Source organism: Rhinopithecus roxellana, chromosome 7 (genome assembly GCF_007565055.1).
Source record: "Rhinopithecus roxellana isolate Shanxi Qingling chromosome 7, ASM756505v1, whole genome shotgun sequence".
Classification (NCBI taxonomy): domain Eukaryota; kingdom Metazoa; phylum Chordata; class Mammalia; order Primates; family Cercopithecidae; genus Rhinopithecus; species Rhinopithecus roxellana.
Genome location: NC_044555.1, coordinates 62,533,148 through 62,559,161, shown reverse-complemented (window position 1 = coordinate 62,559,161; position 26,014 = coordinate 62,533,148). Strand labels below are relative to the sequence as shown.

The window sequence follows — 26,014 nt, the reverse complement described above, 5'->3', positions numbered from 1 at the left end:
TTGTGTCTTGCATAGTCCCTATCAAAATGCAAATACTCCTGGGAGACGTGACCTCTTTAGTCTTCAACAGTCAACACTTTGGAAAAGTCAGAATTATTTCAAACAGCTGAGTATAAGAAAGGCTACTAGCTTTTGTAATTGTTCATTTTCTGTTTTTCCTACTGAATTGTAATTTCCAAGAAATATAGGACCATGTCAAATTTTATTCATCCATCTATTTCCAGGTTTCAGGACACATAGGAGACCCTCCATAACGCCCTTGGGAAAAAAGCAGAAGAAAACAAACATGGGAAAGAAGGGAGGGAAGGGGGAGATAAAAAGCCTAATTAAATTATCACAGAGCGTTTATCCTAATATTAACTAGTTAACGACCTCAAGATATGTATTGAACTTTTACTATGCACGCATGGCAGGAGGGGAGTGCCCCTTCCTTGCCTTAACCTGGTGTGGTTCTTTGAGTTTTTACTCCTGTATACTCGAAGAAAACAATACAAAAACCAAAGCTGGGAAAAAAGTTCCCGTACGGGGTATTTCACCGTTTTAATGCATTAAACATGATGTGCTCAAATACCGCAGCCTTTGGGATTGAAACATTCATAATGAGAACTCCGAAGCGACCAAGATGAAATACAAACGTCAAAGAAGGCGCCTAGTTTTGTCTTGGTACTCTAGCCTAGTTCCATGGCTCCTTAAACTTCAATGTGCACGCGAATCACCTGGGGATCTTGCTGAATATTCAGATTTCGATTCAATAGGTCTGGAGCGAAGCCTGAGACGCTGCGTTTTTAACATGCTCCCGGGTGATGCTGATGCTTCTAACCCAAGGACCACACTTTGAGTATACAAGGGACAAGACTGTCACTTATACCACCAGGTGTGTGTATGCTGAGTCCCAGAGTCCCAGATCAGCGTCCCGCACGTCCCCGGCCTTCCGCCAGGAGGGGAAGAGCCGGGGGCGGAGCGGGAGGCGTGGCGCGGGCCCCGCGTGGGTCCTGCCAGAGATCACCTCGGCCCCTTGGAGAGGCCGCTGAGCTGCTGCGGGGCAGGAGGGGGCGGGTTCGGCGAGGGCGCGGCCTCTGAGAGGGGGGCGCACGATACGCATCCCCGCGATCGCAGCCCGGCGCCCCACTTGGCCATCCGCTACTTGCCCGCCTCCTCTTGTCACCTCCCGTCTTATCCTTCTCGCTCCTTCCCCGCCGCATACACCGCCATCCGAGTGCCTCAGAGAGCCGGAGGTGGTGTGCGCGGCTGCAGGGCACGACTTCAAGCGGCCCTCAGCTCCGCACTAGGGGGCACGGGTAACAGCATGGACACCAAGCGCTGCTTCGCCAATCGCTTCGATGACTACCAGGGCAGCCTGCTGGCGGGCCAGTGTGAGGAGGCGGTGGCGCCCTTGGTCACCGCTACCATCCAGCGCATCCTCCAGGAGCTTCCCCAACTTGGGGCAGCGCCGAGGCCCGAACGGCGACGGCCGGGGCTAGCGGCTGCCAGGGGTGGCTTTTTGACGGCGTGGCCGAAGTGGCCTACATGCTCTACCACGTCTCGCAGAGCCCCGGGAACGCTACCTGAGCTCAGCTATGCGCCTCATCGACGCGTGCGCCGGCGCTGAGGAGTGGGGCGAGCCGGACGCCGACACCCGCGCTGCCTTCCTGCTCGGGGGCGCGGGCGTGTACGCCGTGGCCACGCTCGTGTACCACGCCCTGGGCCGGTCCGACTACGTGCAGCCGCTGGGCAAGTTCCGGGCTCTGTGTGCCGTCTGCGCGCCGGTCTCCTTCCTGGAGTGCGGCTCCGACTAGCTGTTCGTGGGCCGCGCAGGCTACCTGTGTGCCGCGCTGGGGCTCAAACAGAAACTCGCCCAGGAGGTAAGAAGTAGCCCCGGCCGCGGGAGGGCGCTCGCCGCTTGCCCGGCCTCCCTTCCCCGGACTCCTTGGCTCCGGCAGCACTGCCCCGGGTTGCTCTCCATCTCTTTGTTACTCTTCGTGTGGTGCTAGCATTTCGTCAGTCTCTTGAGGTCTGCCTCCTGTTTTTGTCCGTCATCTTTCCTGTCTTTTTCAGTCTCTCATTTGTTGAGATTCGGCGTCTGCGCTTTGTCCGTGTTTTTACGCTGAACGTGGCATCACTCCAGATGCCTGTTAGCTTTCTGGGGGATGACAGTGTGGCCCTTTCAAGTAAGATGAAAACCTCAGAAATGGAAGGGATTTCCTTTCCTTTGACTCTGCTGTCAAAAGCTGAGGCATCCTCGAATGTTAGAGTGCTAGAAAGTAATGGAACTTTTCGGGGCCGATGTGGAGGTAAGTTGCTTCTGGAGCCCTGGGTCTGTAACCAAGAATAACTGCTCAGCTGTGGGTCTGATGTATTTACTGTCTTGCTTACTATTCAGTTCAACCCATGGCTCTTATTAAATGCATATCTGATAGGAGTGTCCCCTTTAAAAATACATAAAGGTAGACGGAAATGTACCCGGAAATGTACCCCATTGCGGTTGCATGTGCATTATTTCACTTAAACATATTTGCTTAGGATGGGCAAGACCACAGCTTTCTTGACAGGCAGCTTTTCTTGATGAATAACTTTACAGTGGCTCCTAAAAGTGAATTGGTTTTCACATACATATTTTTTCCTGGACTCACTTTGAAATCAGCATGTGGTTATTGGAAGAGAATATGCCAGTTCCTGTGGAGTAGGAAAAAGAACAAAACTCTGAAGGATCATAGTGACTAGAACTGAGAGAGAGGCACTTTCATTCATAATCCACTGGAGCCAAGTATTGTTCTAGGGAGGAAGTGACACATTTAACTTGGCTTTATTTAGGTGAGAAAGGCGTTTGAAGAAAAATTAAAGGTATATAGAGTGTTTTAAAAGAGTAACTTAGATAACATCTACAGAGGCAGACAGGTTTTTTTTTTGTTTTTTGTTTTTTTTGTTTTAATAGCAGGTGAGGTTGATTCAAGTGAGAAAAAAGATGACTAAAGAAAGTGCACTGTGTTAGCTGGGCAGCAAAGGTCTATGTCACAAAGTTGTCTTGAAATAATTTGCTGTGCTTCTGAGTCACTGTTACTGCCAGTAGTTATTCAAATGCCCTTCCAGTTGTAGAAAACCTTTCAGAAGGCCACAGAGATATTTACATATCATTTGCATTGTATTTGCATCTGCTCCCCTCACCTTGTAGTCTGGCAGCAGGCGATTTTCAAGTTTTTTTTTCCCAATTGTTTTCCTTAATCTTGCCTCTTCCCCCTTCCATGCCTTGAGGCGATTTCTTCAGAATGGAGTGGGAACAGTGTGTGACCACCAGGTCACATAGGTGGAAGCAGACCAGAAGGACTCTGCCCAAAAACTGGTGGTTTGGGCCAATCTGCAACACTGAGCCACAAAGACATTTATTAAGACCTCTCTTCTGCCCTCCTGCCAAACCAGATCTATTTTTTTTTGTACTAATCGAGTTGAGGTGTTTTGGCCCCTGCTCCCAGGAGATGGAACAAGCGTCAAGAATAACAACAACAACAACAAAAGCAACAGCCATCTCTTAACCTGAGCAAACCAGTTAGTTCCAGTGCCAGCTGCAGCTGTGGCAATTCAAGACTTTCTGGCTTGAAAGGTGTAGGGCAAGGGCTAAGCACGCCAGGCTGGAAGCCCTTTGAGGGGAAAGTACAAGTTTTACACACCATCCCCACCCCGCAAGTCCTAGCCAGCACAGGACTTTGCCCTCAGTAGGTGATCCATAAACCTTGATTAAATTGAATTGCGAATTTGTGTCATTTCTCTATAAATAATCTGTCAGTATGTCCTGCGTTTCTTCCCCTCCGATGTCATTTATATTCACATTCCTCTGGCAGTTCCCTCAGTTATCACTCTAATTTAGATCCTCCCCACATTACTTGGCACATCTTTGCCATCTAATAAAGAGTTGAATGAATGAATCACCATATATTGGGATTGGTGCAACATACTTTGAGCTGGAATCTCCCACTCAAGCCGTTCCATCTACCCCTAAGAAACAAATATTTCAAAAGACACTTTTCATCATATTATTTCCCTGCTCAGCATACTGCAGTGGCTCCCTATTACTTTTTCTCCAGTGGCTTGTCATCTCACAGTTAAAGTTATGATTCTTAAAAATAGCTGAGAAGGCCCCACATGATCTAGCCTCCTACACACCTACTCTACTCCTTGCTCATTCTTCTTCAACCACACTGGCCATCTTACTGTTTTAGTTACTTTCCTGTCTCAGGCTGTTTGTTCTTATAGTTATTTCTACTTGGAACACTCCCCCTAGATATTTATAGCTAGATCTCTGACCTTGTATAGGTCTCTCTCTCTCTCTCTCTCTCTCTCCCTATATATATATATATATAGTTTTTTTTTTTTAGATGAAGTTTCACTGTTGTTGCCCAAGCTGGAGTGCAATGGCATGATCTTGGCTCACTGCAACCTCTGCCTCCGGGGTTTAAGCGATTTTCCTGCCTCAGCCTCCCGAGTAGCTGGGATCACAGGCGTGTGCCACCACGTCCAGCTAATTTTTTTTATTTTCAGTAGAGACGAGTTTCACCATGTTGGCCAGGCTGCTCGCGAACTCCTGACCTCAGGTGATCCACCCGCCTCGGCCTCCCAAAGTACTGGGATTACAGGCATGAGCCACCGCACCTGATCTATGTATATATTTTTTTGAGACAGGGTCTCAATCTGTCACCCAGGCTGGAGTGCAGTGGTGCAACCATGGCTCACTGTAGCCTTGACCTCCTGGGCTCAGGTGATCCTCCTACCTCAGCCTCCCAAGTAGGTGACACCACAGGCATGTGCCACCACACCGGCTAATTTTTTTGTATTTTTTGTAGAGACAGAGTTTCACCATGTTGCCTAGGTTGTTCTGGAACTCCTGGGCTCAAGTGATCTGCCCGCCTCATTCTCCTAAAGTGCTGGGATGACAGTCATGAGCCACTGTGCCTGGCCTCATATAGGTCTTTGCTTCCTCACTGAGGCCTTTCCTGACTACCCTATTTAAAATTGCAACACCACCCTCAACTTATCCCCCTTTCATGATTCGTTTTACTTAAATTGTTTATTTATGCCTTTGCCAATTAGAATGTAAGCTCCATAAGGGTAGACATTTTTGGTTTCATTGATGTTCATTGTCAAGACTGCCTGACACATTTTAGATACCCAGCTTTGTGTGTGTTTACAAATATCACCCAATTTTAGTGGTGCCCCATTTATATCAATATTTTCCTTTATGGTGGTAGTTTTGGTGTCATGTTTAGAGAAATTCTATGCTACTGCCAAAGTTTCAGTAAATATTTGTTAAATGAATGAATGAATGAATGAATTATAGTTTCTTTCAATTACTTTTCTTGGCTTAAGCTCAACCAATAAAGCAGTGCTTATTAAACTTTAATGTGCTTAGGAATCACCTGCAGATCTTGTAGAGCTGCAAGTTCCTGGGTGATGCTGATATTGCAGGTCCATAGAGCATGCTTTGAATAGTGAGCAATACTATGCTGCACAGATTTTAGCATTATAATTGCCACCTCTATTAAGGCATACTGTAAGACACCATTCTATGAAGCTTGATAGGTTTATTTAAAAGGTCTGTAGTTTAGAATGCTGATTACTATATCCTACCTTTCACTCTAAAGACCCACAAGAGGAATTGCTCTCAGATTGTAGAGACAGTAATAGTTGTGTGACTCCTGGTAATTGATTGAATTGTAAAAATCTTCAAAATATGTCACGTAACTGATTCTGTTTCTCACTTTGTGTTGGCTACTAGGGAGTGTATGGCTAGAACTGTGGTCCCTATAAGCTAGCATACAGTACCTTAGCAGATCTATTTTTATGTGTAGACATTTCCCCTGGGTTTATCTAATTTGTTTCTTCCTTAGTTTACTTTTTTGTAGGTTCTTTTCTTTTTATTTGATTTTCGTTGTTTGTGTTTATGTTTACAAGGTTCAGATATAAGAAAAAGATGTATGTGTATGTGGCAAGAGACAGAGAATCCCTCTCTCCAGGCATGTATTTTCACTTAACTTGGCCTTCCTGGAATAGCTCCAAGGATTTCTTAGGCAGATATCCTTGAGCAATGGGGCATTGAAGTCTCAAGAAATCATGCCAGAAAAACTTACATTGGGTCCATTTGGCTTTCCACTGATTGGTGGAAATGGAGCGGACAATGGCAGAGGGATTAGGGGGAGACCTAGGATCTCAGTCAAAATAATAACTCTGCCACTGAGTGATCTTGGAAAAAAATATACAATATTTATTTTGTTTTATTTTATGTTATGTTACGTTATTTTATTTTTATTTTATTTTATTTTATTTTGAGACAGAGTCTCGCCCTTCCCCCCAGGCTGGAGTGCAGTGGTGCGATCTTGGCTCACTGCAAGCTCCGCCTCCCGGGTTCACGCCATTCTCCTGCCTCAGCCTACAGAGTAGCTGGGAATATAGGCGCCCGCCACAGCGCCCGGCTAAGTTTTTGTAGTTTTAGTAGAGACGGGGGTTTCACCCTGTTAGCCAGGATGGTCTTGATCTCCTGACCTCGTGATCCGCCCGACTCGGCCTCCCAAAGTGGGAAAAATATTTTAACATCGTTGAGCCTCAATTTCCTCACCTGTAAATTGATTAATAAGAGCTTCTTCGTTGACTTGTTCCGGTTTTCATTCATTCATTCAGTGAACGTCAAGTTTCTACATGGTGTGAGGCAACTTACTAGATGCTTGGGTTCAGTAGTGAACAAAAAATACAAGTCTGTTGGTGAAGAAAATAATAACATCAGTCCTTCTAGTTAAGTGTTCTTAAGGATGTAATCAGGGACTAACTGAGGACAGGTGGGAAAGGGGAGGGCTGCTGTTTGGTAGGAAAGCTTCTCTGTGGAGGCAACGTCCTGGCTAATCACTAGAGCGTGGGAACCAAGTGGCTGCTCTAAGAACAGGCATTCCAGGCAGAGGGCAAGAGGCCCTAAGGTAGGAAATGACTTGGACATTTCAAAGAAACAGAAGGAGGCTAGCATGGCTGGAGCAGAGAGAGCAGGGCATAGAGGAGTTTGAAACCATGGAAGGAGACATGAGCAGAGTAAAATCAGATCCTGGAGGCTCAAGTTAGTCAAGTTAGGAGTCTGCATTTGTTTCGTGTTTCAAGGAGGAAATATCTTGATCTAACTTACCTTTTAGAAAGATGACTCCGGTTTTCTGTATTAAGAGTGGATTGACAATATTAAGAATGATAACAAGGGGGACTGGTTATGGGGGGTCTAAACCCGTTTTATGCCAAGGACTCCTTGTCAGTCTGGTGAAACCTATAGGACCTCTTCTTAGAATAATATCTTTAAATGCATAAAATAAAAAGCACAGAATTACAAAGGAAGTCAAGTATATTGCAGCCCTGTTACCAAAACATTTTTAAAATGTGTGAGCAGTAGCGTATGTGCTCCTTTATTAACACATTAAATAAGATTTTACGGCAGGTCTAATGATGATGATACTTTTGAAACAGTGATGAGAGTCAATGATATTTTGAGATACCTTCCACAGCTGCAGCGTGGCATGCATATATCTGTGATTTCTATAGGTTACAAAGTCACAAGTACAACTGGTGGTTTGTGGTTTACATTTGTAATGAAATGCTAAGTTGTTTAAGTAAGGCGGGAAACATGTAGATGTGATTTTATTTCCCCAGCCAAAGGAGACTGGTTTGGAAGTTGCTGTGATGAGCAGTCCTAGATAAAATACCTAGCACAGTGCTTGGCACATAGTAGCTGCTAAATGGAATCAATGGTAGCCTTTTTCACTACTACTAACAGAAAACCTAAGGTAATTCTGAATATCAGATAGAAAATGATACTCAATATGAGGTACCTATCTTCCTGCTGTGATTTGAAAACAACAACAACAACAGCAAATTACTGCAAAGTTGTTAATTGGGTCTTTGGCTCATTTCTAAGGCAGGTGGTTGGCAGCTGTATAAGGGGCAATGCTTTTAGCTGTAAATAACAAAATGTCCAATAAAAAGTCATCTAAATAATGAGAATATTTATTACCTCACTTAGCAAGGAGTGGAAAACTAGGCCACTCCAGGACTGTTTCAGTAACTCAGGAGAGTTATCCAAATCCAAGCTCTTTCCAGCTGTTTTCTCTGCTGTTCTCAGTGTTTGAGCTGTTTCACCTTTCAATGTTGTAAGATGGCTGCTGTCATTGCAAACATTGTGTTCCCCTAACTGAAGTAGTGATTGTACACTAATCGTGTTCCCCTAACTGAAGTAGTGAGGGAAAGTCTGAGGCTTTTTTCCCCTGCATCTTTGTCTAACGTCATGTAGAACACTCTATCCTAGAAGAATTTCCCTTCTGACTCATTGCCCAGCACTTGGTCATTAGTCAGTTCTAGTTTCAGGGAGGCTGGGAAGGCTAGTGTTTTTATTTTTAACCTCTATCATTGGACATAGGTTCTGATACGAAAAAAGGAAGAAGGAAATGGCTACTGGGTCATTACCAAAGCATCTGCCCTTTTGCATTCCTTGGCAAGGTCTGTCTTGTGACCTCCTTTATCCGTTTGCTTTTCCTCCCTTTGGTGTTTCTCTTCCCTTTTCCAGGTCACCTCCATGCATCATGACACCTGTAAGATATCTTGTTTTTTCTGTCAGCTAGCTGCCAATTAAATAAAAGCTAAGATATTAACTATTAATTAAGATTTAAACTAGTAAAGTTTAGTAAAGTTTGGGGAGTATATTTTATGGCAGCAACTGCATTTTTCCTAGTTTTTCTTAAAAATTATTTCTCTCATCAAAGATCTAAAACAAAATGAGTCTTTAAATTGTTTATTTAAAATTTGTTTTAAGTTAACATTTTTTTCTTTTTTTAGAACAGGCTATTCCATAAAATACCTGTATTTTATCCACTTATACAAATTATCATATTATACATATATTATACAGCTTGCTTTCTTGATTAATGTACATTGGAAATCTTTGCATATTATATAGAGAGATGTAACATTCTTTATACTCGTTCCATTTAATGTTGTACTATAATTTAACCCTATTGATGGACATTTAGGTTGACTCATTTCTTCTTTTTCACTATCACAAATAAATAGTGCCATAAATAATATACATGCATATACATATACAGTAGTCTCCCTGTATCTGCCAGGGATACGTTCCAAGACCCCCAGTGGATGCCTGAAACCGTGGTTAGTAACAAATGCTACATATACTGCTTTTTCGATTTGATAACCGAGACGCCTAGAGACTCCTACTAAGTGACCAAGGGGCAGGTGGTTTACAGAGTAGATACGCTGGAAAAAGGGATGACTCACGTCCCAGGTGGGAAGGAGCAGGATGTCCAAAAACTTTATCACACTACTCAGAATGGCATGAAATTTAAAACTCAAGAATTGTTTATTTCTGGAATTTTCTGCATAGTATTTTTGGACCCTGGATGTCTGCTGGTAACTGAAACACACATATATATGTCTTTCTATATTTGTATTTTTGCCTGCTTTTGCAATTATCTATGTAGGATAAATTTTGAAAACACAATTGTTGGGTCAAAGTTGACATATATTTTTTATTTGATAGAGGATTATCAAATTGCTCTCCAAAAATGTTCCATCAATTTCTGTTCCCTCCACCCGCATTTGGGAGTGCCTGTGTTCTCACTGGGTTTCATCTGAGTTTTTAATATATGCCAAACTGATGAGCAGAAAGTTAGGATGGAGGTTTCCAGGGTAGAAACTGAGTCTCCTTATTGTTCCTTTCAACTTTTACCAAACAAAATGCATGTGTAGGATTTCATGCAGTCTTTGGATTTGAGCAGCCCCCATTTTTTAGGCAGGTGTGTGTTGCATACTGCCTAAGTAAACCCTGAAACCCTGAAATTTGGCTTGAAATGACAGCAGGGTTGGGCAAGCTGGATTTTTGTAGGCTGGGTCAATTCCTAATTGGCTGGTTACAGATCCACCAGGAAGCGGGCACTTCTATGGGCTACAGCTTAGACCCGTTGTTATCCATGACCCAGAACCCAGTGAGTGCTAAAATGATATAATACTAACTGACAATGATTGATCACTTATTTCCACACACTGTTGTAGGAATTTTTCATGTATTATGTCACTTTTCAAAATGTAGCTAAGTGTAACTTTGTTTGTTAAAATTTCATTATTTGTAATTGACAATCATTGTATATATTTATGGGACACAATGTGATGTTTTGATACACGTGCACATTGTGGAATGAGCAAATCAGTCTAATTAACGTATCCATCACCTGACATACTTATCATTTCTTTGTGGTGAGAACATTTGAAATCCGCTTTTAGCAACTTTGAAGTATAGAATATATTATTGTTAACTATAGTCACCTTGCTGTAGATCATCGGAGCTTATTCCTCCTGTGTAACTGAAACTTTGTATCCTTTTACCAACTTCTACCCTTTCCCTGCCCATCTTCCCCCAGCCACCTCCAGCTTCTGGCAATTACCATTCTACTCTCACCTTCTATGAGTTAGACGTTTTTAGATTCTACATATATGTCACTTAATACTACCAACAACCTTATAACATAGGCACCATTATTACCGCCATCATATCCAGTAGGGAAACTGAGGCACAGAGAGGTTGAGAAACTTGTTCCAGATCACACAGCAAGTCAGTGGCAGAGATGGGGTTCCATATTCCCCAGGCTGGTTGCCAAATCTGTGATTTCAATTGGTGATCCTCATATTTTAATGTGCATACAAACCCCAGGGATCTTGTTAAAAATCAGCTTTTAGCTCAGTGGGTTTGGAGTGTGCCCCTAGATTCTGCATCTCTACTGAGCTTTGGGTGATGCCGCTCTTGCTGGTTTATGGAGCAGACTTGAGCACAACACTCTGAATTACAATTTTTTCCCCCAGTTTTATGGGGTTGCCTGTCAACAAATGTAATCGAGTCCACAAACTTCATGATTTTCATCATTTTTTCTTGTTCTAAGGATGACTTCTTCCATAGGTGCAAAAATAGCAGCTCTCCGGTTCGTATGTTATACTGAAGGAAAGAGTCACTTCCTGGTGTATCTCCTTGCATGTTTAAGGAATCTGCTGACATCTATTGAATGAATGAGCAAATGCATGGATTTCTTTTTCCTAATAGATGTAATTTTTCACCATATACAGCAAGTTTTTAGAATTCCTTTAAAGGCCCAAACCATATCCCAGCAGTTTTAAATTATTTCATTGTAATTCAAGAGACACTTCATTACATTATTCTCAAACAGAAAACATGAGCCTGATAATCATGATACAATGCCTGTTTAATCATTCAATTGATTTTTACCTGTATCACATAAAGCAGCTTCTCTTCCAACTCTAAATTAATTTAAATTAAAAATGATCAGATATTTTCTTTTTGATTTTCTAATCACAATGATTTAACAGACCTACTCAATCCAAAAAGCTTTAGATACACTTTATTTATATCTTTCATCTGTTAATATACATTCCACTAAAACCCAAACTTATTTGTATTATATTTAAAGAGAACATAGTTCATGATTTTTGTTAGAGTAAATGGAAAACTAAACACCGTAAAAATTCCTTTAAATGAACTTAATTATTTATTTTGCCAATAACTAAACTCCCAGTGCTCTATAAGAAGATTGTTTTAATGGAATTTTATTGAATGTATTGGCCTTTGAATGTGAAAATGACAGATTATATTAATTTCTTACTAACTTCTCTAATTACACTTTTGCTGGTTAATTTAGTAAATGACGTTTGTCATGTGATTGGCTGCAACACAATATACAATGGATTTCCTCCAAGTGACAGGGCGGTCCTGTAGTATCCCCACATGGTGATGGTCTCTTGGTAAACTGGTCCAACAGTTCATGGTATGTCCAAGTCTTTCTCTTCATGATTCAACTTACAAGTTCATCTCTGACCACCAGTCAAATACAATGTCTTGATTGTTTGGTTTGTCTCATAAAAAAACAAGTTGTTGTCATTATACACACACATGCACATAGATATATGTATGCATGTGTATATAAGATACACACACATGCACACATCACTAAACTCTTCCTAATTATTTTCTTTATGGTTTTAGTTACTAGGGAAACCTGCCAAGATAACAGGCCTATTATTCTTGGGGTGCTAGCCATTTGAACAAACTGAATTTTCAAGAAGTATTTGATCTTTCTTTTTGCAAGCTGAATGAAGGAGTGTTTTGTGTAAGATCAGATTTTCCTTTCTGAATAGCTTTAACCATTCAACGAACCAGAGAAATGAACGACTTTGGCCTGTTAAAGTGTGAGTATGGCTATCTGGGTCATAAAGAAGCTGTTTTTCAGATGAGAGACAAAGTCTTACAGACTTCATTGGTAAAAACATCTAAATGAGAGGTGGCAAAACAAATATTGGTCATGGCATTATATGCAGTTAGCTGTTCCTGTGCCCATCTGCTGACTGCATTACTTTGTGTGGAATGGATTCCCTGTGCTCAGTGGTGTGTTGAAATCTGGTGTCTATGGCAACAAAAGCATCACCAATCTCAAAGCAAGCACTGTCGGGACCAGCTGAATCTCTGCTTACACAATGAGTTTAGGAAGGAGACACATTTCTAACAGACTTTACAGCTATCCAAAGCCGAAGAGATCCAGTGTCCAACCAGAAACAAAATATTGTCCTTATGCATATATCATTAACATAATCTTGCTTTTTAAAATGTTGTTTTTTTTTTTCTTGTGAAGCAAAGAGAATTGCACATTTATTACAAATTGCAATTGTTGAAATAGGCTGGACTCTCAATGAAGACAATAAAGCATGATGGTTAAGAACAGCCTGTCAAGATTCAGGTAGCCTTGCGATTGTTGGACCCCACTGCAATATTTGGTTGACTTTAAGCAAGTTACTTAGCATCTCTGAGGCTTAATTTCTTCACCAAAAAAATGCAATTCAAGCAGCACCTACCTCATAGGTGTGCTATGAAGGGCCACTGAGAATGTGTGGTCATGTGCTTGGCAGAGGATGCTCCCAGGCATAGACTAAGAATTTCCTGTGCCAGCCATGATTTTGAGTATTGATGGGCTTCAGCATAGGGTGATGAGACAGTGTAACTGCATTTACACTGGGATGGAGTACTCCTCCAAATGTCAGTATCTGTGATTCTTTTTTCTTGGATCTATCTGATAACCATAAACCTTCCTTCAACCTACTGCTTGGTGAAGACAGTGGCTGCCAGTGTTCTGGATATTGATTCTGAGTATTGGTGTGCTTCAGCATAGGATGCTAAAGCACTCTACATTGACTAAATAGCATATGTATTCTTTTGGATGTTCAGCCAGTCTTTCTAATATTCCCTGTGGTGGCATTCAGAGCTGCTGTGTCCCGGATGGCAACAGCAAAGCTTTGAGATTTTCACACAGAGGTCATAAAGGGCTGGGGGGAAGCCCTCTGCTCTGCCATGCAGGAGATTAAGCTGAGCTGCTCAGGCAGATTATATGTCAAAGTAAATTGAGTGGGTGGGCATCACCCCTAAACAAGGACTTGTGTGAATTACTCTGCACTTCCTCCAGGGAAAGGGCTCTTTTCTCTTTTAAAAACTGTAGGATCTTTGCAGTGTTATAAGAATTGGCTTTCCTGTCTCTCTGATTTGTGCTCCTTGGAGTAAATCACCTGATTGGCTTGAAGATACTGTAAATTGCTATGCAGGTGACGTTGGAATATTTGCTTCTTACTGTTCCCCACTCCAACCCCCTATTCTGAGTGGTGGATTCAATGAGCTATTTTTTGCTCTTAAGTTCTCTTCTTTGTTTCTAGAGACAATTTGCTTCCATAGCACTAATTCAGAATTTCAGAGGAATTTCAATAGTTGTGACACTGTCAAAGTGACAACTTCAAATAAGTTTTCCTCAGCAAATGTTCCAGGTCATGTACATTTATTAGCTTGTTTCAGAAAAGGGTTAATACAATTAAGGATTCTTTCAAGTGTTTCTTCAGTTTCTGGGCTCAGAAAGTATTTTTTTCTTGCATTAACGCACTTCTCTATTAGTATTTGAAAGCTACGTGGCATAGACTCACTGTCAGTTTTACAAACTTAAATCTGCACTTCACTCTTTCATTCCTAGCTCCTATTTATATTCATTTATCACATAATGCTCTTGATATTAACAACTATGCTACTTTAATAATAAAGCTATAATTATGACGTTCCCCTATCCCTAATCAGGGGTAGGGGTGTCATGTATATTGATTAGCTCTGCTTATGATCTTTGATACCACACCAACTGGGGTTCTAAGTCTTGGCTTTAATCTCCATGTGGGTCTGTTATTATTATTATTATTTTTTTCTGACACAAGTGTTTCTTAACCTGCAATGCATTAGAATCCCTCAAGGGCTTGTTAAAACACACATGGCTGGGCTCCACTGCCCAAGTTTCTGGAGATGGACCTGAGAATTTTCACTTTTTTTTTTTTTTTGAGACGGAGTCTCGCTCTGTTGCCCAGGCTGGAGTGCAGTGGCCGGATCTCAGCTCATTGCAAGCTCCGCCTCCCAGGTTTATGCCATTCTCCTGCCTCAGCCTCCCAAGTAGCTGGCACTACAGGGAGAATTTTCACTTTTAACAAGTTCCCAGTGATGCTGCAGCTGCTGCTGGTCTGGGGAAAATATTTTGAGAATTAATTTCTTAGACTATACCCTTAACCTTGGCCAAACATCTCTGAAATGTGGGAACTAGGTGAGGGCATATGTCAGCAGTACCATAAACTTATCACCACCAGAAAATAAATCAAAGGATAAGACTTACTATGTGACAGGCACTATGATAAGCGTATTTTCTTCATTTTACAGGTGAGAAAATTGTGACTTAGAGAGGCTTAGTAACTTGCCTGTCATCACACAGCTAGTAAAGCAGTAGAACCGACGTTTGTCTGACTATATAACTTCTTAAATTCTACAGATTTAAGTCAGGTAAACCGTCTGCATGTTTTTTTTTTCTAAAGCACACACTTCTAAGAGAATCTTGGGCTTGTACCCCAAGACGTTTGGAAGAACAGCCTGAACTCAACTCTATCAAATGCAAAATGTTTCTAAAGTTTCTACTTAAAATGACAATACAGGAAGGTGCTCTACATTTTCCACAAACTTCCAAAAGCCTGGAAGTCTCAGCCTCCTGAACAGTAGAAAGGTTCAGGAATTGGAGGTTCCAGGTGTCTCTGGTGTTAGTGGGGGTGTGAGTCAGGTATGAAAACAGAATTAGTTGCAGGTTTGATAAACAGTGGTTAGACTCCCAGATACTTTCCCAAATCTGAGCAACCAGATGATGGTCTTAGGCCAGGTTTCCCAAAAGTTGACCCTGAGATGTGGATTCATGTGGAATTGTTTATTAAGGAAGTGTTCCAAGGAGAAACCAGTATGAGAATGGGGAAAGTAGGAAGCAGTGAATGGAAGGAAACGAAGCAAGAGTGTGATCTTAGGCTAAATTCCAGCCTCTGTCTCATCTTGTAGGGAAGCTCTGGAGTGTATGTTACACTCCAGGCTAGAGGTACACTCTTGTACCAGTGATGAGCTCCAGCTGGTGGTGGGGGGTATGTAACTTTTCAGGTACTACCGACTCTCTTGGCATGCTGCTGAAGTTGCCCTTGTAGCCCAAAAGTAGGGCTCTGAAGAAGCCTGCAGGTGAGAGTTGTTAGAAGCAAAGTATATGGACATAGGGGGATGGATTCAAAGAACTGATAAAGAAGCATCTGAGAAGGTTTGGTGGGGAAACCTGCAGTTCCTCCACCTGGGACCTCCACACCTTAGTAGAAGCCTTCAGATTCACTTTTTTGACAGATTGAATTAGAGAAACTCAGCTTTGAGGCCCAAGGCACAGTCAAGGGCAGAGATGTGGTACTTCACTGAAAGCAGAATGACATGAAAGTTTACATGCTGAATTGTGGGCACCTCCCTCCTGCACACACATTTAGTTAACCTCTTCCTCAAATCCACATTCAGAACATTGGCAGCCACTGCTTCCAACAAGCAGTTGGCTGAAGGAGGATATACGGTTGTCAGATACATTCAAGAAAAAGAACCACAGATACTGACATTTGGAGGAGCACTCCATCCCAGTGTAAATGCAGGTACACTGTCTCATCGCCCTCTGCTAAAGCCCATCAACTAGCTCGCCCTTTCCCATACCCAGAATTGCCAGGGAGCTTTCTAGGGTGAAACTGTTAAACAGGAACTATCATTCAAAAGACATTTGAGGAACGTGTCTGATTTAAAAGGCAGTGATGGTAACAAAACATACAAATAGGAAAGCCAATCTTGGAGGAAACAGATGATACTGCATAAGAAAATTTCCAGATGCCCAAATCTATAATTAATATTGTCAGAGAGGAAAGTAATCACATGTCTGAAATGAAAGCAGGATATTGTTGAAAGGAATATTGAGAGAACAGAAAAGAACTCTTAGAAATTAAAAAAATAGGATAGCAGAAATAAAAATAATTAAATGCAAAAATGAGAATAATAAGTTGAATAAACGTCTCTGAAAGTTCAACCAAAAGACAATGAGATTGATAATAAGAGAAAAGATTAGAGAAGTCCAACCTCTGTCTAATAGTTGGTGCCAATTAAAAGAGAACAAAGGGAAAGAGGAAAATTATGAAAAAAAGCAAGAATATTTTTTATAAGTGAAATTCATGAGTTGCCAGATTTAAGAGACCCACCAGCATATTCAATGGAAAAACAATAAAGAAGAGACTCTAAAAACTTCCAAAAAGAAAAGAAAAAACCTGGTTCCATACAAGGATTAGCATTGGACTTTTCATAGCAACTTAGAAATTGAAAAGACAATGAAGCAAGGTCTCCAAAATTCATAGAGAAAATTCTTTGTCAACTAGAATTCTATAGCAGCCAAAATTATCAAGTGTGAAAGTAGAAAACATATCTTTAGCTATGCAAGGTCTCCAAAAAGATACCCTTTTTGTAGTTTGTCAAAAAGAGGGAATGAACCAAAACATTGGAAAATATGGGATCACAAAACCTGAGGCCCCAATACCAGGGGGTCACAGGGAACTTCCAGGGTAGTAGTAAAAGGACAGTCCAGGATCGCGGCTGGGTATTAATACCAAGGGGAGAAAAAGGAGACAAAAGTAGTCCTAATTGCACATGATATTGCTCAATGAATATTGACTTAGTCAAATAATGTGATACTATTATTTTGGGTAGGTAAGAAAGGAGATGTATGTATGGAGACATTATAAAAAAGCTAAAGTTTCATCTTCCATGTTAGCAGATTAATATAGAATGCCTAAATGAACACATAAAGAAATAGTTGTGTAAGGATGTCATTTATAAAATATGGAGATAAGTTGCTAGAAAAATATACAGATGAAAGTGTTTTAATTTTTTGCCTCACAGGAGTTGATATATGGGTGGGAATAGGTGGGGGCAGGAGCCTGCTATTATTTTGAAGAACTCTTGACTTTTAAAACAATAAACAGGTATTTCTTTGAGATATAAACAACAAGAAAATAAATGAGGACTCCTTAACTGAATTTACCTGTGCTTTTTGGCCATTATTTATACACACTCTGTTTTGTTCCTCACATTTACCCTCTTCCTGCCCAATGATTAAACAGTGTTCTTAGAGAACATTTATGGAATGCCATCTAATAACAGAAATGATGTGGTCATTTATAGATAAATTTTGTCAACAAACATTTCCTCATCAAAAATATGGCTTGATATATCCCTGATATCCTTGTAAGCCATAATAAATTAAGATTTAATGATGATGTTTTATTAGTAGAATGAAGAGTTGAATACCTCTGTGTTGATTCAAATCTTCATATGGTTTAATTTACACTGTTGTGCCTTCCCTAGTAAAGTATTGAGTTAAAAATGAGGACTGGACCTATATTAAGCTTCTAGCCAGGGAAAAGGGGTATGGGAATAGGGCTCAGTTAAAATAATTGAAAGTGAAAAGATAGATGATTAGCATACAATAAAGACTGGTTGAACCATTTATCTAAAGCAGAGCAAGAATAACAGTTTTTCACAGCAGTGGCTCTAAGATGCTCCAAGATCCTAAAATGCTTCCAAGTCACTGCATCTAAGAGAAACTAGTAATTATATAGACCATTAAGTTGCTAAGTGCATTTTACATAAGCTGTCCTATTTAATTCTTGCAGTATCTCTTCAAGTTGGATATTATTACCACATTCATTTTCAGAATAGAAAATAGAAAACATTGCAGAGAGGTTAGGTAGCTTTCCAAAGGTTATACAGTTGAGAAGTAGAATAATGATAACATTTGTTGCCCAAGCAGGATACTTTTGACAGGCACCAACCAGTGGGGAGTCTAACAACAGATACAACCCAAGATTTACCTATGGGACTTATGGCCCCCAATTGATAAGAGATGGAGCCTCATCCAGAACTCAAGTTCTTCTCCAAAGTTATGAACTTTCTGCTGTCTTGGGATGGTGCTACTAATAGTGTTAAACAAAATTCCCCATTACCTAATTATACCAATAAGTGTTGACTGAATGGCAATTGTTTTTGTTTGTTGAGAGAACTTTCACGGGAGTGGGCAGAGCTTCTAAACCAGTCGTAAGGATTCAGGACTGAATTAGTTGCTTACTCTCACCGCTAGATTCACCAAAGTAGCTTGAAAACTTGTAGAGAGGTGTCTGGGAGGCATTCAGATACATGTAAGAAGTCCTGAATAGAACATATTGAAAGGACTGGTAGTGCGATGCTGGAGACAAGCATGGATGGTTAAGTATGTGGAGTGACATTAAATGGCAAGTTGTGAAATAAACCACGAAGCAAAAAGTTTCTTTTTTTTTTTTTTTTTTTTTTGAGACGGAGTCTCGCTCTGTCGCCCAGGCTGGAGTGCAGTGGCCGGATCTCAGCTCACTGCAAGCTCCACCTCCTGGGTTTACGCCATTCTCCTGCCTCAGCCTCCCGAGTAGCTGGGACTACAGGCGCCCGCCACCTCGCCCGGCTAGTTTTTTGTATTTTTTAGTAGAGACGGGGTTTCACCGGGTTAGCCAGGATGGTCTCGATCTCCTTACCTTGTGATCCACCCGTCTCGGCCTCCCAAAGTGCTGGGATTACAGGCTTGAGCCACTGTGCCCGGCCTAAGCAAAAAGTTTCTTACAAATTTGTTCCCTGACTTTCTTCTGCTATTTTTCTCACAAGCCATTTTTATAATTTTCTTGTTTCCTTTCTCTGGCATTTCTGGCTTCCCTTTTGGGTGTATTGCTCACTGCACGTACAGCATCACTTTTGTTTTCATCTTACATGTTTCCTAGGGAGCCTTCAGCTGAGGCAACTCCAAGCTCTTAATTGCCAGTGCCTTTTTACTACTACAGAACGGAATGACAGGCACCTTCCTGGCAAACAGAATATGCTCAATACATATTTGCAGAAGGAAGGAAGGAATACAGATGACGTGTTTTTAATTTTATGAAACCAAATAACTCCCTTTGAGGCTCAAGTATAAAAATCTCAAGAAAGGACAACCTATATTTTAAAACTAGCTCTTTACATGTACTTTTAGTGGAGACGCGGTTTCGCCATATTGGTCAGGATGGTATCAAACTCCTGACCTCAGGTGATCTGCCTGCCTCAGTCTCCCAAAGTGCTGGGATTACAGGCATGAGCCACCATGCCCAGCCATATCTCTGTGTTTTTGAAAATGGGATTTGGTTGATCAGGTTAGGTGAGACTGATTTTCATTAAATTTGGGAGATTTTCTCACATTATTTCTTCAAAAACCTTTTCTTCCCTTCTTTCTCGCTCCTCTCATTCTAGGACTACAATTATTCATATGTTGGTTGGTGTGCTTGATGTATTCCACTGGTCTGTGAGTCTCCATTCAGTTTTCTCTAGTGATTGACTTTCAACTTCATGGATTCTTTCTTTGCTAGTTCAAATCTGCTTTTAAGCTTCTCTAGTGAAATTTTTCCATCTTAGTTATTGTACTTTTGTACTCCAGAATTTTTGTATTTTCTGTCTTTATTCTCTATTTGACAACTCATTGTCTTAGTACTTTTCATTTAATCTTTAAATATGTTTCCTTAGTTTTGAATATATTTATAAAAGTTGGTTTGACATTTTTGTCTTCTAAGTCTAATATCTCAGCTCCTTCAGGGATAGTTTTCATTTAATGCTTTATTTCCTGTGTACAAGTCGGTTTCTTGCTTTTTTGCATGTCTTATAATTGATTTTAGAAGTGGACATTTTTGGTACTGTATTGTAGCAGCTACAGATTCTGCCCAGATTCATTCTATAGGGTCTGTCTCTCTTGTGGTGTGTAGCTATTAATGTTTCTACTCATTTTTTTAAAGTCTTATTTTTTTATTTTTAAACCTGGATACCTAGAGGTTTCCCTTCTGTCAGCAGTATCCCACCCTTATGACTACATCTAACCTTCATTACCGCCATAAAGGCCCTATCTCCAAATATAGTCACATTCGAAGTTCAGGAACTTGTAATCTGCCTTGGCTTTTACTTTCTGGGTACGCAAGGCTTCACATGTAGCCAGGGACAAGTTGCTAGCTAGGGCAATCTCTGGACTTTCCTGAGTGAATATAGCCTTTCATAACAGTTGGGATATATGGGAGCTTCTTAAGGTTCACTGTGGCTGTCTTATTGCTGGATCTCTCTGTTAAATTTACAGCTGACTTTCTTATCTGTAGCTCACCCCAACTCATATTGCAACCCCAATTTAGCTGTGATGTTGATCTTCCTCAGTTGTTTGCCACTAAAACCGTTATTGTTTTCAACAACACCCCTCAGCATAGATTTTTCTGCACTTTAAAATCAGCCCTCTCCATCATCTAGTCTCATAGCCTGCTGCTACACCACAGTAGAAGTGCTACACCACAGAGCTAGGGGTAGACAGGCAGGATGGCAGGAGCTCAGGCTAATAATGCCACAAATTCACTGTATTTCTTGAGTCAATACGTTCAATTTGTTGTATGCCTTTTGTCATTTTCAAGAGTACTGATCTTTGTTGGCAATTGTATCCAGTTTATCATTGCTTTTTGCAAAGATACTTCACTGACCTCTTCACTCAGCCATGCTTGAAGACTGTTTTTAGATGGCTATGCTTATGAAGTGTGGAAGGATGGAAACATTCATTGTGGGCCTACTGTTGTTGTTACTGTGTGTCATCTAGCTGATTCAATTTGGATACTTAAAAAAATACTAGGTTAAAAATCTGTTTTCTGTCATATGAAATACACATAATTAAGTAAAGTTTAAATTCATTGATTGGACATTCATTCTTAAAAAAGCACCTCTGTTTTTCATTTATTTCAAAATGTTCTCTGGAAAATGAATACTTTAAAAAGTCCTTTGGAAAATACAAATTAAAAAAAAATCTTGTACTAATGTGACTTTTCATATGTTAGAAATTTATAAGATTAAGAAATGTTGTAAGCCTTTTATATTAACAGGGATTTAATTCCAGTGGCATTTTATTTATGTATACAAACAAGGAAGATTTCTTTTTAGAAATACGTAATTGAAGTACATTTTATATTTACTTGTATAGAAAAGTAAAAATAATTCTCCATGAGTGCATATATAGCCATTGCCTTATTTACTGCACAGGGTATCATGGGTATAAATTTTGATTATCTATGTGGCAATATCTCCATACATCACAGAGAAGAATTTTCTTTTTCTGAGGGGCAGTGGAATAGGGTTGTATGTGTTAAAATGTCACATTATACATAATTAAATTTTATTTAAAACTATTATTTCTTTTTTGGAATGGGTTTGGCCAAATGAATCTTAACTCCTCAATGTTGTTTTGTCACCTGTCTTTTCATACAAGTAATGGTTCTCTTGGTTTATATTATATGGGTCAATTGAAGTTTTATTTATTTTCAGGAAGCAGGACAAAGACATTGTCTAGAGGCTGGGTTTTGATTTGGTTGCTTCTGTCCAACAGCAGAATGCCTTGGGGTATCTACTTATACTAATGAGTATAAATAGTGCTATCATAAACACCCTTGGTTTGCAGGAATGTGCTAATGTCTTAATATAACACAGTTAATTATGTCACTGTCCCTGCCCAGGGCAACTGCTACTGAAAGGAGGTACTCACATGATGAGGAAGATAGCAGATACAGTAGTTTGGAATTAAGTGTTACTCCATTGCTGACTCCAAGAAAGAGGTTTAGGATGTTGGCTGTTTTCTAGAGAGCACCTAGCAGTTTTCATCCGGTATATTAACTTTCCATGTGGGTTTTTTAAAAAAAATTACTCTCGGCCGGGCGTGGTGGCTCACGCTTGTAATACCAGCACTTTGGGAGGCCAAGGCGGATGGATCACTTGAGGTCGGGAGTTCGAGACCAGCCTGGCCAACATGGTGAAACCCCCTCTCTACTAAAAATACAAAAAATTAGCTGGGCGTGGTGGCACACACCTGTAATTCCAGCTGCTCGGGAGGCCAAGGCAGGAGAATCGCGTGAACCCAGGAAGCAGAGGTTGCAGTGAGCCAAGATCACGCCACTGCACTCCAACCTGGGTGACAGAGTGAGACTCCATCTCAAAAAAAAAAAAAAAAAAAAAAAAAAAATTACTCTTTGTTGGCCAGGTGCAGTGGCTCACGCCTGTAATCTCAGCACTTTGGGAGGCTGAGGTGGGCAGATCGCTTGAGCCTAGGAGTTCAAAATCATCCTGAGCAACATGGCAAAACTCAGTCTCTACAAAAAATATAAAAATTAGACAGGTGTGGTGGTGGTGCACAACTGTGGTCCCAGCTACTCGGGAGGCTGAGATGGGAGGCTTACCTGAACCTGGGAGGTCAAGGTTGCAGTGCGACATAATCACCACTGCACTCCAGCCTGAGTGACTAAGTGAGATACTGTCTCAATAAAAAAATTATTTTTTTGCTTATAATTATATATCTTTTTAGTTTTCTTCACAGAAAGAAAGCCAATTCAGTATTAAAATGCTAGCCAAGATTGAGGGCGAGTACACAGAAGTCTGCACATTCAAAGAAGCAAGACAAGCTTTTGAAAATAATTTTAAAAAAGTAAGTATATTGGGAATTAAAAGAAAAATTCGCACAGATTTGCCTACCTTTTTGGTGTATATTTGAAATCTGCATCCCTGAATTACGTACACTGCTAGTAATTAAAAATTACCCTGTGGTCTCGGCGCCGCTCGGCCCAGGGCAGGGACCCCGCCAGGACCCGGACCGCCCGGCTGGGCCCCCGCCCGCGCCTCCCCGCGCCCGCACCGCGCCCCCACCCGCACCCGCACCGTGCCCCCACCCGCGCGGCTGTATCGGGCAACCAGGTGCGGACCGGCAGGGGATGCCGCGGGAGCCACAAGCGGGGGCCAGGGGCGCGGGCGGGACCCCTGTCCACCCCACCCTGTGCCCTGGCCACGTGTAGGCGCCGCGCGGCCCCGACCCGCGCCTTCCCGCGCCCCGCGCGCCCCTGTGCCTCGGGGACCCCGCGCGCTCGGCGCTGGTTGGGGCTACCCAGGTAATCGTGGGGCGGGGGTCCCGGGCCCGGCCCTACCGGCAGACAGCAGCGCCCGCGCCCGGCGCCGGAGGTGGGGGCCGGGGCCAGGGTCGGCCGGAGGCGCGCAGGGCGGGGGAGGGGAGGCCGCCCCACGGCGGCCCGCGGGGACCTGGTTCCGGCGCGCGCGGGAGGCGCCTAGCGCGGAGGCGGCCCGAGGCCTAGTGAGAGGCGCGCGGCGAGGACCCCGGAAGCCCACCTGTCAGAGTTACCGGTCTGCCGGGCCGGCGCCGCCAGTGTCCGGGGTGGACGCCGCGAGCCTGCACGTTGCGCCGGGACCCCGGGACTGCGCCCAGAAAAATCATTTTTCTTCTCTGGGAAGGTGAACATTTGTAGCCTTGATTTCCCGGATCTGGTAACATGGCAAAAGATGCCGGTCTAATTGAAGCCAACGGAGAACTCAAGGTCTTCATAGATCAGAACCTTAGTCCCGGGAAAGGCGTGGTGTCCCTCGTGGCCGTTCACCCCTCCACAGTCAACCCGCTCGGGAAGCAGCTTTTGCCAAAAGCCTTTGGACAGTCCAATGTCAGCATTGCCCAGCAAGTGGTGATTGGTATGCCTCAGAGACCTGCAGCGTCAAACAGCCTGGCGGTAGGAAGCCCACACCCCCCCAGCACTCACTTTGCCTCTCAGAACCAGCCTTCTGACTCCTCACCTCGGTCTGCAGGGAAGCGCATCAGGAAGGGAGAGAATTGCAAGGGCCTGCGGCATTTCTCCATGAAGGTCTGCGAGAAGGTGCAGAGGAAAGGGACCACTTCTTACAACGAAGTGGCGGACGAGCTGGTCGCAGAGTTCAGTGCTGCCAACAACCACATCTTACCAAACGAGTCAGCTTATGACCAGAAGAACATAAGACGGCGCGTCTATGATGCCTTAAACGTGCTGATGGCCATGAACATCATCTCCAAGGAGAAGAAGGAGATTAAGTGGATTGGTCTGCCCACCAACTCGGCTCAGGAATGTCAGAACTTAGAGGTGGAAAGACAGAGGAGACTTGAAAGAATAAAACAGAAACAGTCTCAACTTCAAGAACTTATTCTACAGCAAATTGCCTTCAAGAACCTGGTGCAGAGAAATTGGCACACGGAGCAGCAGGCCAGCCGGCCGCCACCACCCAACTCCGTCATCCATCTGCCCTTCATCATCGTCAACACCAGCAAGAAGACCGTCATCGACTGCAGCATCTCCAACGACAAACTCGAGTATCTGTTTAATTTTGACAACACGTTTGAAATCCACGGTGACATAGAAGTGCTGAAGCGGATGGGCATGGCTTGCTGGCTGGAGTCCGGGAGCCGCTCTGCTGAAGACCTTAAAATGGCCAGAAGTCTGGTCCCAAAGGCACTGGAGCCGTATGTGACAGAAATGGCTCAGGGAACTGTTGGAGGCGTGTTCATCACAGCGGCAGGTTCCACGTCTAAAGGCACAAGGTTCTCTGCCAGTGACCTGACCAACGGTGCAGATGGGGTGCTGGCCACAAGCTCCAACGAGTCTCAGTACAGCGGCTCCAGGGGGGAGACCCTGGTGTCCTACGTCGGGGAGGACGAGGAGGAGGATGATGACTTCGATGAGAATGACAAGGACGACTGACGTCCTCCCCACTTCAAATTCAGCTTCAGGAAAACATTTAGGGAAAAGAAACTTTTTTTTTTTTTTTTAAATGTGGGTTTTCTGTTCCCTTTTTTCCTACTCCCAAGAAGACATTGGTAAGCTACTGAATTTAGATGTGCACCTTTAATAAGCAAGGATTGTTTCCCGTAGGATTAGGACGTGCTGTGGATGTGTTTTGATACCAGTGTGCTGATGCAGAGTGTTTATTTACTTTTGAGTATTTTGTGTTTTCATTTTCTATTTTTCTTTAAGTGCAGAGTTCAGTTTTGCCCCTTAACAGTTTTTGCTGAGTTTGCTGAAGAAATTGTATTTCATCCACATGCATGAAAATAAAACGCCCTCCTGTTGTGGATGGTGAGCACCTGATGCCGTTTATTTGCCCTGAGTTTGCACGGCGACCCCACTGGCAGATAGCGAGACTCTGTGGAGTTTTCCATTTGTTCAGTGGTACGGTGTCCAGAGCCCCAAGCAAACAGCAGAATTCGACTTTTTAAACAATAAACACCATCAACCTTATTAACTTTATTTTTCCTTAAATTATATTGACTGTCATGATTCCATCAAGTTTATACACTCTTTTCTCTCCCTATTTTGCAGCAACAAATTGCAAAGTGCTTTTGTTTCTTTGTTTTCACTTGGTTAAAGCTTATTGCCATGCTGGTGCGGCAATGGAGACTGTTTGGAAGGCTTGGAATGGTTTATTGCTTATGGTAAAATTTGCCTGATTTCTTACAGGCAACGTTTGGAAACCTTTTATTATATAGCTGTTTACATACTTATCAGTCTATCATTTAAAGACATGTACTGAAACAAATGTATTTGTTTCATAAGCATCTTCCTGTAATCTTTTATAAAATTGAAATTAAATATAGAGGATATTTTAACAATTTTTAACTCA

At 42.2% G+C, this 26,014-nt stretch overlaps 1 pseudogene across 1 annotated transcript; it reads left to right on the top strand.

Moving 5' to 3' along the window:
* Nucleotides 1-1,080: 1,080 nt before the first annotated feature.
* On the top strand, nt 1,081-25,632 carry LOC104654912 (annotated as a pseudogene). Its single transcript, XR_004058269.1, has 3 exons — nt 1,081-1,862; nt 22,893-23,012; nt 23,828-25,632. The product of XR_004058269.1 is annotated as a transcription factor Dp-1 pseudogene (transcript).
* The last annotated feature ends 382 nt before the right edge of the window (nt 25,633-26,014 follow it).